This window comes from Salvelinus sp. IW2-2015, unplaced genomic scaffold, assembly GCF_002910315.2.
Source record: "Salvelinus sp. IW2-2015 unplaced genomic scaffold, ASM291031v2 Un_scaffold3829, whole genome shotgun sequence".
NCBI classification, from domain to species: domain Eukaryota; kingdom Metazoa; phylum Chordata; class Actinopteri; order Salmoniformes; family Salmonidae; genus Salvelinus; species Salvelinus sp. IW2-2015.
This window is the reverse complement of record NW_019945103.1, coordinates 29,059-43,185: the sequence shown is the minus strand read 5'-3', so window position 1 is coordinate 43,185 and position 14,127 is coordinate 29,059. Positions and strand designations below refer to the sequence as shown.

General features: G+C 50.5%; 1 pseudogene; it reads right to left on the bottom strand.

Moving 5' to 3' along the window:
- LOC112076547 (V-type proton ATPase subunit H-like) overlaps window positions 1–3,377 on the bottom strand; it is a 30,493-nt pseudogene extending 27,116 nt beyond the window's left edge.
- Window positions 3,378–14,127: the final 10,750 nt, after the last annotated feature.

The following is a 14,127-nucleotide window of genomic DNA, read 5'->3' as shown; positions in this document are numbered from 1 at the left end:
AATCAACATGGGCCAGCATCCCTGTGGAACGCTTTAACACCTTGTAGAGTCCGAGCCACAACGAAGTGAGGCTGTTCTGAGGGCAAAAGGAGGCACTAAGAAAGTAATGGATGACCAACCATCCTCCAGGAGGATTACTGGGGTGCAGTGGCCAACCATCCTCCAGGAGAGTTACTGGGGGTGCAAGGTGGCCAACCATCCTCCAGGAGGGTTACTGGGGGTGCAGGTGGCCAACCATCCTCCAGGAGAGTTACTGGGGGTGCAAGGTGGCCAACCATCCTCCAGGAGAGTTACTGGGGTGCAAGGTGGCCAACCATCCTCCAGGAGGGTTTACTGGGGGTGCAAGGTGGGCAACCATCCTCCAGGAGAGTTACTGGGGGTGCAAGGTGGCCAACCATCCTCCAGGAGAGTTACTGGGGGTGCAAGGTGGCCAACCATCTCCAGGAGAGTTACTGGGGTGCAAGTAGGCCAACCAGCCTCCAGGAGAGTTACTGGGGGTGCAAGGTGGCCAACCATCCTCCAGGAGGGTTACTGGGGGTGCAAGGTGGGCCAACCATCCTCCAGGAGAGTTACTGGGGGTGCAAGGTGGCCAACCATCCTCCAGGAGGGTTACTGGGGTGCAAGGTGGCCAACCATCCTCCAGGGGATTACTGGGGTGCAAGGTGGCCAACCATCCTCCAGGAGGATTACTGGGGGTGCAAGGTGGCCAACCATCCTCCAGGAGGGTTACGGGTGTGCAAGGTGGCCAACCATCCTCCAGGAGAGTTACTGGGGGTGCAAGGTGGCCAACCATCCTCCAGGAGGTTACTGGGGGTGCAAGGTGGCCAAATATCCTCCAGGGAGGGTTACTGGGGGTGCAAGGTGGCCAACCATCCTCCAGGAGGGTTACTGGGGGTGCAAGGTGGCCAACCATCCTCCAGGAGGGTTACTGGGGGTGCAAGGTGGCCAACCATCCTCCAGGAGAGTTACTGGGGGTGCAAGGTGGCCAACCATCCTCCAGGAGAGTTACTGGGGGTGCAAGGTGGCCAACCATCCTCCAGGAGGGTTACTGGGGGCAAGGTGGCCAACCATCCTCCAGGAGAGTTACTGGGGGTGCAAGGTGGCCAACCATCCTCCAGGAGAGTTACTGGGGGTGCAAGGTGGCCAACCATCCTCCAGGAGAGTTACTGGGGGTGCAAGTGGCCAACCAGCCTCCAGGAGAGTTACTGGGGGTGCAAGGTGGCCAACCATCCTCCAGGAGGGTTACTGGGGGTGCAAGGTGGCCACCATCCTCCAGGAGGGTTACTGGGGGTGCAAGGTGGCCAACCATCCTCCAGGAGGGTTACTGGGGGTGCAAGGTGGCCAACCATCCTCCAGGAGGATTACTGGGGTGCAAGGTGGCCAACCATCCTCCAGGAGGATTACTGGGGGTGCAAGGTGCAACCATCCTCCAGGAGGGTTACTGGGTGTGCAAGGGGCCAACCATCCTCCAGGAGAGTTACTGGGGGTGCAAGGTGGCCAACCATCCTCCAGGAGGGTTACTGGGGGTGCAAGGTGGCCAAATATCCTCCAGGAGGGTTACTGGGGGTGCAGGTGGCCAACCATCCTCCAGGAGGGTTACTGGGGTGCAAGGTGGCCAACCATCCTCCAGGAGGGTTACTGGGGGTGCAAGGTGGCCAACCATCCTCCAGTAGGGTTACTGGGGTGCAAGGTGGCCAACCATCCTCCAGTAGGGTTACTGGGTGCAAGGTGGCCAACCATCCTCCAGGAGGGTTACTGGGGGTGCAAGGTGGCCAACCATCCTCCAGGAGGGTTACTGGGGGTGCAAGGTGCCAACCATCCTCCAGGAGGGTTACTGGGGGTGCAAGGTGGCCAACCATCCTCCAGTAGGGTTACTGGGGGTGCAAGGTGGCCAACCATCCTCCAGGAGGGTTACTGGGGTGCAAGGTGGCCAACCATCCTCCAGGAGGGTTACTGGGGGTGCAAGGTGGCCAACCATCCTCCAGGAGAGTTACTGGGGGTGCAAGGTGGCCAACCATCCTCCAGGAGAGTTACTGGGGGTGCAAGGTGGCCAAACCATCCTCCAGGAGGGTTACTGGGGGGCAAGGTGGCCAACCATCCTCCAGGAGGGTTACTGGGGGTGCAAGGTGGCCAACCATCCTCCAGTAGGGTTACTGGGGGTGCAAGCTTTTACTCCAACCCTGCTCAAACACACCACATTGTAAAAAATAAATTTAAAAAAATCAGCTGCTCAACAGGACCTTGATAAAGATCACTCTGGTTTGTTTGAGCAGGGTTTGAATCAAAAGCCTGCACACCCAGTATCTCTCCAGATGGAAGGTTGACAGACCACATGTGTTTTATACAGTAGCCAATGAGCGCAGTATTTTACTTTGTGGGGGGTTAAGTCCTTGCTCAAGGACACACAGCAGGAAATATAATACATGGGATCAGAGATCAGCTGTCTTCCATTGTCGAGACCAGTGATAACAATGGTTACTTTGTGAAGTGGTTGCTTTTATCATACAACACCATTTATTTATTTTATACTTTGTTTTTATTGTAGGAACACAAAGTACAAATAAAGTAAAATAAAATAACAAAAAAGATCTGGCAGTTACAGTGCACTTCATACCTTCATCATCATATCATCATATTTAGTTACATTGGCATCTTTGAATTAGACCTTTTCCAAGTACAAAACCCATTTTTCCCAGTATTCCTGACCTCTCTCCTGTTGAGTTTCTTAAAGCAAAGGTAACCATTTTCAGTAAAAGTAAAACAAAAATCTGTCATACTTCTGTGGCTAAAAAAGTTCAATGTTAAGCCTTGGTCTGATCTATTATGGGATGTCAGGGCTTTTGACTTCTCTATTAACAGTCAGTTCCTAATTACAGAGAGAGCATCTTATCCAAAGCTGACATTCACACTGGAACATACCAGCACTATACAACCTGGTTCCATTTCCAGTCCGTGATGATGTAGTGAGGCCACTAAGGCCCTCGACAGCCTGAAGTTAAAGGTCTGAGTTACAAATCTACAGACAAAAGGAACTAACATTCACAAGGTATTGAGTCACAGAACAGAGAACCAAAGATAACCCATCAGCTACTTTTGTTTAGTATGTACGAAAGACCAGAGATCAAAGACATTCAAAGAAATCATAGGCTAGAGTCTTAAAGACAACTGATGAGTAGGAAGATAAATGGTGACAGGAGGAACGAAGAGGATGATGACGAAGGTGTACTCACTGCAGGTATGACTGCCAGTTGACCTTGTTGGCTCTGACCTCCGCAGCCTTGGCAGCGATGATGTTAGTGGGCACTGCAGCGTCCACCGCCCCGCGGATATCCATCCTGATACACCTGTTCGATACCACTCTGGACTACAACAAATAACTCCCTAGAGGGAGAGAGGGAGGTTTTCAATGAATAATAAACTATCAGCAATCAACAAGTCCTCCTAAACATTGATTTGGCAACATGCTACATTGCCTCATAATAGCCCAACAGTTGGTGAGAGCAGTTTGTTAAAGCGTAGGCTATTAATTATGGTGCCAGTCAGGAATTCATGGCCAACTCTGCAGACCAGATCCTTCATTTTTTCCATCATCATATAGGCGTGCAACACACATAAAAAATTTAATGCCTCTCACCGTGCAACATGGTAAAGTGTTAAACAAAGTGTGGTCCATTCGTATCCTAAACAACGTGTGTCAGCTGAAATAAGAAGAATACCAGTAAGCGATTGTACTAGTAGAGAAATAAGAAAAAATGTCACATAAAAGCTTATTGCTCTTCCAAAATGTATATCAGTGTTAAATATCATTGCTTAGTTACGATCAGTGTGTAAGAGTGAGCACTTTCTCCTTTGCCAGATTATAATCTCATCTCACACACATGTACTGATAGATAATCTGGGAATCTGTGTGAACTATTAGAAGAAGCTGAAATTATAAAGCAACTTAGTCAAATACACAAGGTCAATCTGTGCACCAGTTTGTGTGGGGTAGCTAATTTACTTACATAGCCGCCATCTAATATATTAAGCGTAATGTAGTTGTATGCTGCACAACAAAACACAAATGCGCTGACAGATGTACATTATCAATGATGAAAAAGACGGGAACGAATGCAATTGCTCTATTGGCTACTTGCTAAGGAATGACTCACCAAGAATATGTTGCCATATGGAGGAATTGTTACCATTTTCTGACTACCTATAAGTAAACCGCTTCCCAACGCTTGTATTTAGAGAGTTTGGCTACATCTAACACAAGGCTTCACCATACAGACCGCAGTAAACCACTGTGAGAGTGTAAGTGCTGGATAGGAGACGAAACTCGTATCAACTAAAATAAAAACAAAAGATGAAATAAATGAATCGTGAGCGCTAAGAAAGCGATATGTCTGATCGATCAACATTGCTGACTAGACTGCCGCCATGGGTGCAGTCGGGTTAATTAGAGATTCAAGAATGGGCGAGGGTAGTAGCATACTGGACAGCGAAAACACAAGTGTGCATTTAGAATCGAAAAGTGATGGCGGATCATACTTAATGAAGGCACAGTCATATCAAAAAATGACGTTTGCATTGATAGACCAGAAATGACCTATATAGCACAAAAGAAATAACTTATACCTATATATTCTAGTGCCGTACAAATGGTTTAACCAAATATACTTATAACATAAATAAGAGAAACGACACGAACTTTCGCAAACAGATTTACTGTCACAGCTAAGATTGAGGGTATTTTTCTAATGATACAGTAAAGGACGGGAGTGATGTACGAGTAAAGTAGGTTTTAATTCCAAGGATAAATATGAGACTAAATGTGTTTCACCTGGGTGAAGTAGGTTTTTGTGCAGACAATAGGAAGGCTGATTGAGGGTTTCTTAGTACACCCATGGAAATGTTACGAGTCGTGCTACGCCAGAAGACGAGTGCAAACATGGATGTCGAAGTAACAAGTGTAAAAACGACCGACAAGATGCCGCTGGAACGATACGTGTACACAACACCTGGAGGTGTGAGTAATGGGCAGGGTAGATGTCTATTTCACCCGAGATACGAATAAATAGGCGGGTATTAGGTACAGTTTGCACGCTCGTTTTATCTGGCGGGGTTTAGACTGAGTGGCTCTTCTGCTGAGCGTTTCAAGGTTAGTCCGATATATGGAGTACGTTTACTGTGGACTAATGAAAACGAATAGAAGCTCAATTATGCCTTAGTGCGTATGTAGAACTTCCTGAGCTTCAACTTAAGTTTGTCTAATTTTATGTGAATTCAGCAAGGAGCTTAGGTGCGTGTTTTAGCCCATAGTTCTTAGTTTTGAGTCGCTGCTTCATATCTGATGAGCAAAAGAAGGACTAGAGTTCAAATGGTAAACACACCCTCTAGTGTCGTCTATGTGGCTGCCTGGTCCAGGATGTAGCTAGCTGTGTGGTTCAGTAGCTGGGCTAGCTCAGTAGCATGTGTGGGTCGGTAGCGTGCGAAGGTGTGGTTCGTACGCTGTGTGTTCTGGTCGGTAAGTTCTGATGTCGGTTCCTGGTCAGCTGTTGGTTGCGGGTAGCTGTGTGGTTCGTAGGTAGCTGTGATGGTTGTCGAGAGCTGTGTAGGTAGTCAGACTCGCTGGTAGTACAGAGCTGTGTAGGCTCTAGTAGCTGTGTGGTTCGAGTATGTGTGGGTTCAGTAGCTGGTGTGTCAGTAGCTGAAAGTGTGGAGATTCAGAGCTTGTGTCGTTCAGGTTAGCTGTGTTAGTTCGATTAGCATGTGTGGATTCAGTAGCCTGTGATGGTTACAGCTAGGTCTGTTAGATCGTAGCTGTATAGGTCAGTAAGCATGTGATAGGTACAGGTTACTGATGTTGGTATCAGTAGCGATTTATGAGATGTGTGGTTACATGTAGCTTGTGTGTGCAGAGTGCTGTTTGTGGTTACGTAGCTGTGCGGATGTCCCCAGTAGCTGCTGTAAGAAGTCAGATGCTGGTGATAGGTCAGTTAGCCCTGATGATACAGGTTCAGTAGCTAGGATCAAGAAGCTGTTGTGGTAGAGTAGATAGTGTTCGAGAAGCTGGTGAGTTCAGGTGTCGTGTGGCTGTCAGAGCTGTGAATGGGTCACGTAGCTGTGGTGGAGTAGTCGCGTGTGTGTTCAGTAGTCGTGTGGTCAGTCAGCTGTGTAGGTCTAGTTAGCTGTGATAGTCGAGAGGTGTGTGGTTCGCCAGATAGACTGCTGTGGGATTAAGCTTGACTGTCAGATAGCTAATGTGGGTCAGTAGCTGTGTGGCGTCAGTAAGCTGTGTGGGTCAGTGCTGGTGTGTAAATGAGGATACGTCAGTATAAGTATGAGAGGGCTTCAAGTGCTGGGATGAGTATGTCAGAAGCTAGTGTGTTTCGAGAGCTGTGTATATGCGGTCAGATGACTGGTGCTGTTCAGTAGCTGTGTGGTATCAGTGCTGTGGGCAGGTCATACGTAGCGTAAGTGGTTGGGTCAGTAGGTGGTGGATCGTCGAGCGCTCGTGTGGATCGATACTGTGTGCAGTAGGGTGGTTCGTAGCTGTGTAGGTCAGTAGCTGGTGGTTCGAGTCTGGTGTGTTGGGGTCAGAATGTTAAACTACACAATGTCTGCCTGCTTGACATAAACTGAAAATATGCAATGAGAAGTAGATTGGGTAAAATAATGAAGCAAGATGAATGAAGAATGCAATTGTGCTGTATCCATATCATGAGTCAGGAAGCGGATCAACATGACTGACTGCCGCGGCCTTCGTCGTGTCAACAGAAGGACCAACTAGCCAGTGGCAGTTGATTCAAGGCAGGAGAGCACGAATCCGAGAGAGGGCCGAAGTTCAGTCCGCAAAAACAGAAATTGCTAAAAATGATGTCGAATTCTGTCACTGCTAACGCGTGGGTCTGCCCATCGAACATCTGCTTGCTTGGCAACAGTGCCTGGCAGGGCCTGCCTCCCTCCATGTCAAAGCCTAGTTGAAACACACTGGTAGACAATTCGATTGATAGAGTGCTTAGAACAAGCAAGGAAGTGAGACTTACAAAATGGATGTAGGTTTTGATTTCCATGTGGTTGTTGCGTAATAATGAATCTGGCTGCTTCTGACATGACTTACTAATGATTCTATAGTGGAAAGCAATGAGGAGTAACTTAAAAACAGCTCTATTGACAGAAGAAGCCACTATTAATCTGTTTTCAGCAAAGCACAAGTAGAAGATCCTCATACACGTAACCTTTCATCTAGCTTGTTGGGAAGAGTGAGTGCAAATAGAGTCTTCTATTGTGAATAGTTAGAGAATGTGTCTGCATGCAGTTACAAATACAATTGTAAGATTGTTGATCAGTAGTAAGATTGAAGTACATGGTTCTGGCGTTTGGCGTTGAACATAAGCGGAGTTAGACCATGATCCATACACGCTCTGACCAGCTTTTCCAAACAACATTAGACAAGATACCGTAGTGTGATCTTAAGTGGCGCATAGCGCGATCTAAGGCATTTCGCAGTGCGTAGGACAGAGATTCACGTCACCAGACTGCTGTGATTGTGATCACGAGACCGCCTGTAAGTCGTGGAATCCCAGCTAAGGGCGGCCGACAAGTTGGCCAGACGTTCGTCCTTGATAGGGATGTGTTATGGCGTTTCAAGTGGTCAGGCCTGATCAGTGAGAACATGATAGCGTTCAAGTCTGACATTGCCCTAAGTTTATAAACGATGGATATGAATGAAAACATAAATGAGTAGTGATTTGCGTCAAAAGTTTCATTGTTGCATTTACAGGCGAATGGAAGTGGAAGTGATATGTTCAACGAATGGGCCTTAGAATGAACTGGAAGGAAGCACATGAAACAGGGATGGAGAGACAGTAAGGCCAGAAAGAAGTCTTGGTATTAACCCGAACCTGCGCAAGCATGCACGAACTATGTTTGCGTTACCAAACTACGGCATTCTTCTGTCCATGTACGAAGATCCGAGTTAAAATACGCAGAATTAATAGGACACTAATATATTTGATGTTTCATTAACATTTTAATAAAAAATAAATCCAGCTGAATGAGAATTAAATCCCCGATATTCTCAAGATGCCAACACACGAGACTGATCGCAATAAGCTGGCACGAAGCAGAATCGACGGTACCTGAGGGATAGCTGCGGCGGGCCGCATAGTAAGCACCAAGTTGAGGCTAATAGTTGGAGGAACAAGCTCATAGAGTGTTCGTTATGATTATAAGAGAAAAGCAGTCGCCTCACAAGTCACATTCTAAGCGGCAGCTTCATTAATTACTAAGTAGCCGGCAAAACGCTACTAGATTCAACATGTCAACACGTGAAGAGGCAGTACGAGTGCTGGTCCTTCGTACAGAGGTATAGCAAAGAATAAGCCATTGTCTGACCAGTGTATGCCGGAATCTATATCGTTTCTTATTTGATGGCCAGCTCTGAAAGATTATGGCTTTTTCTGTGTCAACTCTACACTGTATTTCTGATCAATTTTTGACCTGTTATTTAATGGACAAAGGTGATTTGCGTACAAAAACAGGGACATTGTAAAGTAGTCACCAAACTTTTTGAATGCTGCTAGTGACGGTGAAGATGAGTGTAGCTGACCTTGACACACATCATAAAAAGAGGTTCAAGACCATCGCATCTAGTGATCAAAATTTAATAATGCCAAGCTACATTATGATATCGTAGATCGTACTACTACAGGGTGATTTCTTACAATTTCAGATCATGGACTAAAAAGCAAGTGCAAGGGGACACTCAGAGATTGAGCTCTGAGGCACGTTTGATTGAATATACAGAGTGTCTCGGAACGTTCAGAGCCGGCACACCTGGACTCTGTCCATATGAGTATGGTCGCATCCGAGCGTTTGGACCTATACATACGCGCGAAGCTAAACGATACGCCAAGCAATCTGTGTGCTTAATGTTGGCTAGCCTACTTCAGACACAATGGTCGAGAACACTATGGTTATTCTGCGCACCAGACGCAGAGTGCTACTTAAATTGAGCGCACACAGCTGAAATCTACGAGACTCTTTGCTCTACACAGATGAATGACGAGGTGGAGCAGACTCTTTGCTCTACACAGATGAATGACGAGGTGGAGCAGACTCTTTGCTCTACAGATGAATGACGAGGTGGAGCAGACTCTTTGCTCTATAAAGATGAATGACGAGGTGGAGCAGACTCTTTTCTCTACAAAGGGGCTGCGCTGATTCCCATGATCACGTAAGACACATTTGACAGAAGTAGCAAATCTAACAAAGTACCGACCCGGATGCCATGTTTTCCTCACCGTTCTCCCAGTCTCTGCATCGGAGTATCAATTTTATAGGCCTGCATTGACAGGCATAAGCGGTCTTACAATCATGCTGTGGCAAAATGCGTTTAAGATCAAAGCAAGCTAAGACGTATTTGTTGATACCCGCTAGTGAGTTATTTGCCCAGTTACAGCAAATTTCTAGTCTGTGTGTGCATCACCTGTGTATAATGCCAGTGGGCCGTTGCCAGAGAAAGACATTTGACATTTGTATAATGATATACAGACTAACTATATAGTAGCCAATTCAAACATATTGTGTAGTTTGGCTGGTTAATGATTTAACCATTAGCATGTATTAATGTCATTGTCATGTCTGATGTCCTAACATAACTTTCCACCGGCACTCGTATAACCGGGGAGCACTTGATGAAACCAATGCTGCATACTCCAGTTGTAAAACAGTCTCACAAGGGCTCAACATTGGCTAGGAGTATTTTTTCAATACTGGCCAAGTAACTCTGACAAATATTCTTACAATAGCCTAATTGACAAGTAACTCCTATGCTGTCAAGATCTCCCCTGAACACTGAATATTTTAACCTTACAAAATAGGTCCACATCCTAGTTACTGCTCCCACCTTAGCGATTTGGATCCCTGGTTCATTGAATGAGGGAATTATTTTAGAAAGACATAAAAAGTATTTGGTTATAATTGTAATGTGGCAGGGTGGCCAACCATCCTCCAGGAGGGTTACTGGGGGTGCAAGGTGGCCAACCATCCTCCAGGAGGGTTACTGGGGGTGCAAGGTGGCCAACCATCCTCCAGGAGGGTTACTGGGGGTGCAGAGGTGGCCTAACCATCCTCCAGGTAGAGATACTGGGTTGCAAGGTGGCCAACCATTCCTCCAGGAGGTTACTGGGGGTGCAAGGAGGGCCAAACCGACCTCCAGGAGAGTTACTGGGGTGCAAAGGTGGCCCAAACATCCTCCAGGAGGGGTTTATCTGGGGGTGCAAGGTGGTCCCAAACATCCTCCAGGAGGGTTATCTGAGGGTTGCAAGGTGGCCAAACCATCCTCCAAGTAGGGTTACTGGGGGTGCAAGGTGGCCAACGCATACCTCCAGAGGGTTACTGGGTGCAAGGTGGCCAACCATCTCCAAAGGAGGGTTACTGGGGTGCAAGGAGGCAACCATCCTCTCAGGAGAGTTACTGGGGGTGCAAGGTGGCCAACCATCCTCAGGAGGGTTAACTGGGCGTGCAAGGTGGCCACCAATCCTCCAGGAGGGTTAACTGGGGGTCAAGGTCCAACATCCTCCAGGAGGGTTACTGGGGGTGCAAGGAGGCCCAACCATCCTCCAGGAGGGTTACTGGGGTGCAAGGTGGCCAACCATCCTCCAGGAAGGTTACTGGGGGTGCAAAGGTGGCCAACCCAATGCCTCCAGGAGGGTTACTGGGGGTGCAGGTGGTCCGAACGAGCGCGAGGGAGGTTTACTGGGGGTGCAAGGTGGCAAACCATCCTCGCAGGAGGGTTACTGGGGGTCAAAGGTGGCCAACGCATCCTCCAGGAGGGTTAACTGGGGGTGCAAGGAGGCCAACCCATCCTCCAGAGGGTTACTGGGGGTGCAAGGTGGCCAACCATCCCTCCCAAGGAGGGGTTACTGGGGGTGCAAGGTGGCCAACCATCCTCCGGGAGGGTTACTGGGGGTGGCAAGGTGGCCAACCATCCTCCAGGAGAGTACTGGGGGTGCCAGGTGGCCAACCATCCTCCGGGAAGAGTTACTGGGGTGCAAGGTGGCCAACCATCCTCCAGGAGAGTTATCTGGGGGTGCACGGTGGCCAAGCCATCCTCCGGGAGGGTTAACTGGGGGTGCAAGGTGGCCAAACCATCCTCGCAGGAGGTTTACTGGGGGTGCGAGTGGCCAACCATCCTCAGGAGGGTTACTGGGGGGATGCAAGGTGGCCACCATCCTCCAGGAGGGTTACTGGGGGGTGCAAGGTGGCCAACCATCCCCAGGAGGGTTACTGGGGTGCAAGGTGGCCAACCTCCTCCAGAAGGAGATACTGGGGGTGCAAGGTGGCCAACCATCCTCCAGGAGGGTTACTGGGAGTGCAAGGAGGCCAACCATCTCCAGGAAGAGTTTACTGGGGGTGCAAGGTGGCCCAACCCATCCTCCAGGAGGGTTACTGGGGGTGCAAGGTGGGTCAAACATCCTCCAGGACGGTTAGGGGGTGCAAGGTGTGCCAAACCTATCCTCCAGGAGGTTACATGGGGGTGCAATGGTGGCCAACCAATTCCTCCAGGAGGGTTACTGGGGGGTGCAGGTGGCCAACCATCCCTCCAGGAGGGTTCTGGGCGGGTGCAAGGAGGCCAACCACCTCCAGGAGAAGTTACTGGGGGTGCAAGGTGGCAACCATCCTCCAAGAGGGTTACTGGGGTGTCAAGGTTGGCCAACCCATCCTCCAGGAGGGTTACTGGGGTGCAAGGTGGCCAGACCACCTCCAGGAGGGTTACTGGGGGTGCAAGGTGGCCAACCATCCTCCAGGAGGGTTACTGGGGGTGCAAGGTGGCCAAATCATCCTCCAGGAGGGTACTGGGAGAGAGAGCCATCCTCACAGGAGGGTTACTGGGGGTGCAAGGTGGCCAACCATCTCCAGGAGGGTTTTACTGGGGGTGCAAGGTGCCAACCATCCTCAGGAGGGTTACTGGGGGTGCAAGTGGCCAACCATCCTCCAGGAGGGTTACTTGGGGTGCAAGGAGGCCAACCATTCCTCCAGGAGGGTTACTGGGGGTTGGCAAGGTGGCCCAACCATCCTCCAGGAGGGTTCTGGGGGTGCAGGTGGCCAACCATCTCCGGGCAGGGTTACTGGGGGGGTGGAAGGTTGGCCAACCATCCTCCAGGAGAGTTACTGGGGTGCAAGGTGGCCAAACATCCTCCGGGAGGTTACTTGGGGTGCAAGGTGGCCAACCAGCCTCCAGGAGAGTTACTGGGGGTGCATCGGTGGGCCACCATCCCTCCGGGAGGGTTACTGGGGGTGGGCAAGGTGGCCACCATCCTCCAGGAGGTTTACTGGGGGTGGCGAGGGGCCCAACCACCTCCCAGGAGGTTACTGGGGATGCAAGGTGGCCAACCATCACCTCCAGGAGGGTTAACTGGGGGTGCAAGGGTGGCAATACCATCCTCCAGGAGAGTTACTGGGGGTGGCAAGGTGGCAACCATCCTCCGGGAGGGTACTGGGGGTGCAAGGTGGCCAACCCATCCTCCAGGAGAGTTACTGGGGGGTGCAAGGTGGCCAACCATCTCCAGGAGAGTTACTGGGGGTGCAAGGTGGCAACCATCCTCCAGGAGAGTTGTACTGGGGGTGCAAGGTGGCCAACCATCCTCCAGGAGAGTCCAGGAGAGATACTCGGGGGTGCAAGGTGGCTCAACCATCCTCCAGGAGGGTTACTGGGGTTGCAAGGTGGCCAACCATTCCCAGGAGGAGTTTACTGGGGTGCAAGGTGGCAACCATCCTCCGGAGAGTTACTGGGGGTGCAAGGTGGCCAACCATCCTCCAGGAGAGTTACTGGGGGTGCAAGGTGGCCAACCATCCTCCCGGGAGAAGTTACTGGGGGTGCAAGGGGCCATCCATCCTCCAGGAGATTACTGGGGTGGCAAGGGTGGCCAAACATCCTCAGGAGATCCAGGAGAGATACTGGGGTGTGCAAGTGGCCAACTCATCCTCCCAGGAGAGTTAACTGGGGGTGCAAGGTGGCCAACCATACCTCCAGGAGAGTCCAAGGAGAGATACTGGGGGTGCAAGGAGGCCAACCATCCTCCAAGGAGGGTTACTGGGGGTGCAAGGTGGCCAACCTCCTCCAGGAGGGTTACTGGGGGTGCAAGGTGGCCAAACCATCCTCCGGAGGGTTACTGGGGTGTAAAACAAGTGGCCAACCATCCTCCAGGAGGGGAGTGGTACTAGGGGTGCTAGAGTGGCCACCATCCTGCACAAGGAGAGTTACTTGGGAGTGCAAGGTGGTTCCGAACCATCCTCCAGTGGGTTGTTTGAATGGGGATGCAGGGTTGGGCCAACCATTCCTCCGTGAGGCGTTACTGGGTGTGCAAGTGGCCAACACATCCTTCCAGGAGGGTTACTGGGCGGGCAGTGGCCACCATCCTCCATGGAGGGTTAACTGGGAGTCTGCAAGGTGGCCAACCATCCTCCAGGAGGGTTACTGGGGTGATGTGCAAGGTGGCCACAACCATCCTCCAGGAGGTTACTGGGGTGCAGAGGTGGCCACCATCCTCCAGGGGGGTTACTGGGGGGGCAAGGTGGCCAACCATCCTCCAGGAGGTTACTGGGGGGTGCAAGGTGGCCAACCATCCTCCAGGAGAGTTACTGGGGTGCAAGGTGGCAACCATCCTCCAGGAGAGTTACTGGGGGTGCCAAGGTGGGCCAAACCATCCTCCAGGGTGGAGAGTATACGGGGGTTGCAAGGTGGCCAAACCATCCCTCCGAGGAGGGTTACTGGGGGTGCAAGTGTGGAATCCAACCATTCCGCCAGGAGGAGTACTGGGTGCAGGAGGCCAACCTATCCCGGTTCCAGGGTGCAAGTGCCACCTCCCCAGTTGAGGGTTACTGGGGGTGCTTAAGGCTTTACCCAACCATCCTCCGGGAGAGTTTACGGGGTGGCAAGGTGGCCAAACCATCCCCAGAGAGTTTAATGGGGGTGCAAGGTGGCCAACCATCCTCCAGGAGAGTCCAGGAGAGATACTGGGGGTTGGCAAGGTGGCCCAACCATCATCCAGGAGAGTTCTGGGGGTGCAAAGGTGGCCAACCATCCTCCAGGAGAGTCCAGGAGAGATACTGGGGGTGCAAGGTGGCCAACCATCC